A 6,484-nucleotide genomic window follows, 5' to 3' on the forward strand; every position below is an offset into this window, starting at 1 on the left:
ATTCATAATTAGTGAACTTTCTAAACCAATAAAACAGTATTTGTTAAATAAACTATGGTCCAATAATTCATGCTTTAGGTTAATGTGTGAATCCACCGCACAATACATAACCTAAACCAGAAAGTATGCTCCTAAAAGTTTGGTCTATAACTTGCAGCATGGATTAAATGGTATAGCAGCAGAGTCCCAGGAGCAACCAGCTCATCCCCCTATCAAAGAGCATCTGCCTTAGGGGATAAACATTGATTAGTGCTTTAGAAAAAAGATATATTTTTTTCAACATAGCCAAGAGCAGGATTATTTGTGACCGTACTATATTGTTTTATATTATTTCTCAATTTGAGTGGGTGATTTTTACCTTATCATTAGCTAGGGTATGATTGTTTTTCAGGTTTGTATTGCAAACCTTGGATTTGTTGGTAATTGAAGAAGCTAATTAAACCTTAAACTAATAAAGATTTGCACGTAGCTAACATACATTTAGACATTCACCTGTAAAAGCCTGGGTTAGGGAAATACCTTAATTTTTAGGTATTGTTCTAAACATTAAATTCCTTGCACCCTAAATTCAAATGCATAGCCCATCACTGGTTGCTTTAAAGGTATTTCCTGTGGTTCTTAGATTCCAAAAAAATGAAGTGAAATTTGCTATTAGAGTGTACTTTTCCTCCAATTCTTCCTTTTTTAAGAGATAAAAGATGGATACTTCAACTCTGATTTTTTTCTTTGATTCAGAATTACAAGCAAACTTGCAAAAATCTGTTTAAAAAAATAACAACAAAGGAAGGAATAAGATTAGACGTAACACTGCATCTGTGTAAGAGTTAGGGAAACAAAGAAATATTTTGGAAAAAAGTCCAGCTTTGGTTTCAACTGAAGTTTGAATCCTAAACTTATATACTAGCAATATAAAACATTAATAATTTAACAGATATTAGTGCTTCTTCTTTTTCAAACACTTTGACTTTAAACATATTATTCATTTTTTTAAAATAACTTTTTAAAAATCTGAAAGTAGCTAATTAAAAAGCCCAGTTAAATGTGTTTTTTTTTTTAAATTAAGACATAAAAAAAGTCTTTAATCCAGTGTAAGCCACCTTGTGTCCAATGATTTTGGTGGCGTACAACTCATTGTGATAAATAATAAATACATTCAGAGAATTAAAATGGTAAAATACATTTATTTTTTCTGAGATTTAATTTGACACTTTTTTTGAATATCCAAAAATCAGGAATGTTCTGCTGTATTAGTCATCTGTTCAATAACTGCTGTTTCTTCAATTATTGATATGCCTTCCACAAACTCTTTGATTTAATAAATATTTTTCAAACAGTGAATTTAAATCATAAAAGTTAATTGTACAATTTTGTACTGTTTCAAAATAAGAAACTAAAGATATGCCAACCAATATATTCCTCATATTAAGCACACATCACATATATTTTAATGTTATTTTAAAAGAAAGCAGAATTTGCTTGAAAGATTTACATTGCACCTAATTATTATTTTTTCCTTTAAAGAAACAGATCCAAATACTTACAGTCTGTAGCTACTTACAGTCTCCAGCAGTTTCCAGAAGGATAGGAAAAGAAACTCAGCCCCAAGAAGTCACCAAGAAATATATGATAAAAAATGACCCACAAAACAAGATGCTTAACATAGGGATGTTGCCCGAGGAAAACATTCTTGAGAAGGCCAAATGCTTTCTGGGCTCATCAAAATACAAGTTTTGATAGCAACTGAGATATGTTCTAAGCCGGCTATTGTTTGAGACAACACAGCACAACCCTTTGCTCCTCCCCTTATTACAGTTCATCTCAATCATTCGTCAGGGGGACATTAAGTTCTGTTTTCACAGTGGTTTTTGAGTAATAACAATATGAATGTGCAGTCCAATCACTTTGCAGATGTAGACTTGCACCCTCCTAAAACCTACAGGTCAAACTGACTATTTCATTAAAATAGTTTGGGTCATATAACATTTTGTTCATGTTTTTCCCCTTCCATTCTTCTCTACAATTAAAAGAAATTAAAGGAAAGACAGGAGAATCACAATGGTAGACATTAAGAGAGAAATTCCACTGAAATAGTTTTTTTAATCTCAAGCATTTTTTGTTAAGAAGTTTCACTGAATGAAATGACAATTATTTCCAATCAGGTTAGATAAAGATCAAAATTAAGCATCTTTGTTTTAGCCACAAAACTTTCTTAAAACATTTTACAAAATTAATGTATAATACAGTGAAATAATTATGAATATCACTTCTAATTTCAGATTTAATAATATAGAGACAGGTTAACAGAACCGACATTTGATCTCCTCTGTAAAATTCAAACAAGATGTGTCATGCAATTGAGAAATTGATTATCATTCTCTTAGTGGCTATGATTCCCTCAAACAGTAAATAACTACATCTGAATTGAACTGATTTTTTTTTAAACTACTTTACAAGTATGTATTTCTTTGCTAAAGATTTACAAAACTTACTAATTCAGGAATAGAACCACTCTGTTTCCCCTCAGAGTATGCCGTTCCAGGGACAGTGCAGCAGTTTCTGGAATAAACCTTCCAATCGAACAGGCTGTGCTTGTGTATGTTTTTTGGAACATAGAATGTGTGTCCCAAACACAGCACTCTGACCTAAACAGGAATGTCCAAGACACAGCTCCCTGACCAAAACACAATTCAATTTACGTCAGGAAACTGCAGATCTATGTCTTGAAATAGCATGATGAGAAGGGGGAGGGAAGGAGATGAGTTCTCCAAAACATTTCATTTGCTAATCTGTAAATTTTATAATCCCTATTTGGTACTAAAAATTGTGAAATAATTCCATTTGTAAAATTAAAATTAATTTGTACAACTTATAAATTAATTGCATTATGGCATATACTTTTTAAAAATTAAATCTACATCTTTTTCTGAGTACTGACGAATAACTCTTGATCTTACATTGAATAAGAAGGCATTTTTATAGAAAAATATTCCAAACTAGTGAATAAATCATGATTTAAATCATTAAATGAATCTTTCTTAGTGGTTTAAATCATGACTTAGAATTATTTGTCAGTCAGTGCAATACCACGGTTGGATGTAGAAACTGTCAATTGTGAGCCATGGAAACTCAGCTGGTAACTTTGAGAGTTATTATTTCTCAGCTTAATCTACCTGCCAGGGCTGCTAGAAGAAAAAGTGGTAAAAAGGCTAGATATGCAACCTTGAATTCCTAAGAAAAAATATGAGACATAAATCTAATAAATAAATTAATAATAATCAAATCTAGCTTGGTTCCTATTATAGATGTTTGACCATGATATGCTAATAACTGAGCTTAGCACTTGATAAAAGTAGGTACCAATTTGCACTTGTTCTGGGGTGTTACAGGTTATAGTCTACCATGGAGATTCATATGAGTTAATCACTCTTTCTCACCTCAACCAACTGCACAAGACTACTATTGTAGGGAAAAATGAGGCTGGTACATTATGATTTGCATTCATGTTGAACAACAAAAGGATACATATCTTAACAGCATATAATTTTAGCAGTGAATCAGATCACTTTGAAAATGCAACATGTATTAAAAATATTAATTAAAATGTATTATTTAATTAATGTATTAATTAAAAATAAACACTTTATATTTTCAGTATCATCTGCAAGATGGGTGTGTCAAAATTTGAAAATGGCAGATGGAGTATTATACATGTATTGATTTTGCATACAGGATCAAAAGAAGTGAGCTTGCAATGATGGTTTGCGTTCTTGCTAATGTTGACCAATCCTAATGACTAATCCTAATGTTGACCAATATTCTGCAAATGACATGAGGCTGCTACTTTATTATTGAACCCCATGTTTGTATTGATCTGAAAAAGTAAAAAGATGTATGAAAAAAAGCAATATTTATCTATGAACAATTATAAAGAAAAATATCAGTTTCACGTTTTTGTACAAATTTCAATATAACCTTAAGATTTTAAATAGAGGTCATGTATAAAAGGACAACTGAAACGGCCAAACACTGCAGAATGTGTAAAATAAAAATGTTGCATGATGATGGAAAGGGGCTGTCAAAATATTTTTCCACTCTTTTTTATCATGCAAGAAAATGGAAGCTAAAGGATCAGAAACTTAAGACTGAATAAAAGAACTTACTTCTTCACACAACATGTAACTAAACTATGGAATCCAGTATCAACAGATATAACTATGGCTACCAGCTTGAGAAAAGTAGCCATATTCAAAAAGGATAAAACTATCAGTATTATAAAACCCATATTAAAAACATTATTTAGCATACCAATTGCAGGGAATAAAACTCTTTATACCCTACTATGGGGGAAAGCATTTCTTTGGCTAGTGTTGAAAACACTGTAAACAGATATGTTCACTGGCACAAAACTGTTAACTTTTTTCTTGGTTATATTATTCTGCAAAGTGGCATGTATAAAAGGGCAGAAGTAATAATTATAATATTAATTAGCATCATTAGAGTAATGTATTTGCACCTATATATAAAAAAAATTGCCCTTGGTTTTATTCAGAAAAGGCTGGCTCATTATACAATACTGCTTAAATGCAGCAGAAGTACCAACAGAAAAGGAATGCACTATCTGAAAACCAAATAATAGCTTGCACAAGTTAAAGCTTATAAATAGGTTCCCAAGTGTATTAGGAATAAAGTCATAGCTGGGTGAAATTATTCATAAAAGTTTATAGATAAAATCAGATTTCTACATTTTGAAGCAGCACAACTCATTATTACTAAAGCTATGAGGAAGGACTAATGAAAGAAATTAGTGAGCTGGCTGGACTCTGGTTCCACATCAGCCTAGATGCCTGGCAGAGAAAAGGTGGCCAAAACTTAAAAACTTGGATCTTGGATTTAAAAGGATTCATTTCTTCTCTGACTTCTCCACTTCCTTTCCACTTAAAATACACTGTGTTAGGACTTCCAGGAATCACCCCGCCTTTCTATCTTCTATTCTGTCTTCCTCGTGAGTAGAAACTTCATCCCACTCTTCTCTTCTCTATAACAACAACCCCTCTCAGTTGTCCTTTTCTGCTCTTGATTTTGTTTTATTATTTGTAACCTTATTAGTATTACCATGTGCTGGGGCACTTGTCGTAGGCCCAAAGGCGGAATATAATCCAGATAGCAAAAAGCCCTTTTCTTACTTTTGCCCTTCCTTGATTTCAAAAACGGAACCTCGCTTGTTGGTTGTTGTTGTTTTTTAAGTTTTGCCTACTTAAGCAATATTTCCTTCTAGCATCGCCTCCGTCCCATGACATTTTGTTTAATCTGACTCAGAGAGATTGTATGGAACGAAATTCTGTTATCCCGCCTTTTGCCTCTGCTTCGCCATTTCCCGGCCTTTCCATAAGTACTTTAAAATGAGCGCCCCACCCCTCAATGAAACTTCAAAATGTCTCAGCTCTTTCTGTTTAAGAGCGAAAGCAAGAATCCCCCCCTCCTCCTCCTTATCAGGCGTCAAAATTTGGGGTCTCCATTCCTTAAGTCTCCCCGTCCCACAAAGACCCAGATGAAATCTCTAGCTTCCCTTATCCCCACGTGGCGTCTCCCCCCCAAACCTATCTTCTCGCCGCCTCTCCTGCTTCCCCTCTACTCTTTGCCTCTGGACTCACTCGCCTGTCTCAGGCCATGTCATCCGTGCGCGGATGGTGGACTCCTCGCCGGATCCTGAGAGAACGAACCGGCCACCCGCACAACGCCCCGCTTTTTGAAACTTCTCTGGTGCACTAGACACAAAGAGCAGGTCCGGATACAGTCTCCGAGGCTTCCTTCCCTCCCTCCCCCGTCTCCATTCCCAATGAAAATCAACGAAAAACACATCTAAATCTTTTGCAAAAGAACCCCTAACAAGCACAAAAGTGAGGTGACACTTTGGTTCCTGATAATGCACTTAACAATATGAAATGCTGTTCAGCCTTGTTTGCAGAACTGTTTAGCGTGCCTTTTGGGGGGGGATTTGCAAAGGTTGGAGAAATAATAAATAATGCAAAGTGCAATTGGTTATTGATCTTTTTTGTCATTTTTACTTTTGCAAACACACATCCAGAAAATAATCTTTCTTTGTGTTTGTGTGATCTCAATAAATGATATTTATCTGATATTCATTCACCAGCCTGCCAAACTGGAAAATTTTAACTCCTTTTCTCATAACATCATCTCCTGAGGCTGTCCGAACAGTCACAGTTCTCCCGCTCCTCCTTCTAGTTTGTCAGTGTTGTTTTGTTAATGAAGCATTCAAAGCCCAGGCCAATCTTTTTCTTTCCAAGGCTATAGGCAAATCAATGCCTCCACTTTCAGAGATTTGCCACAGTATGGTGATTCATATAGATTTTGAGATAGCTTGCCTCAACCCATATGATGTCTAGATTTTCCAGCCAGTTCATCTTTGTTAACAATATGTATTTATCAGGTTTGTATTTTGATAGCTGAAGCAAAACCAATAGTA

The 6,484-nt window shown here is 34.3% G+C and overlaps 1 protein-coding gene across 5 annotated transcripts in view; it reads right to left on the reverse strand.

Moving 5' to 3' along the window:
- The window catches only part of GJC1 (gap junction protein gamma 1), a 31,360-nt gene extending 25,555 nt beyond the window's left edge, over positions 1 to 5,805 (reverse strand). Inside the window, exon 1 of one of the 5 annotated variants that reach the window (XM_087916529.1) lies at positions 5,652 to 5,805. The gene's annotated coding sequence lies outside the window, so the exon portion shown is untranslated. Of the gene's footprint in view, positions 1 to 1,541; positions 1,790 to 2,489; positions 2,695 to 5,651 lie in introns of those variants that run through there. The other 4 variants (XM_087916528.1, XM_026718218.2, XM_026718219.2 and 1 more) reach the window with 4 other exon arrangements.
- Positions 5,806 to 6,484: the final 679 nt, after the last annotated feature.

This window comes from Pseudonaja textilis, chromosome Z, assembly GCF_049901715.1.
Source record: "Pseudonaja textilis isolate UNSWEBS1 chromosome Z, rPseTex1.2, whole genome shotgun sequence".
Taxonomy (NCBI): domain Eukaryota; kingdom Metazoa; phylum Chordata; class Lepidosauria; order Squamata; family Elapidae; genus Pseudonaja; species Pseudonaja textilis.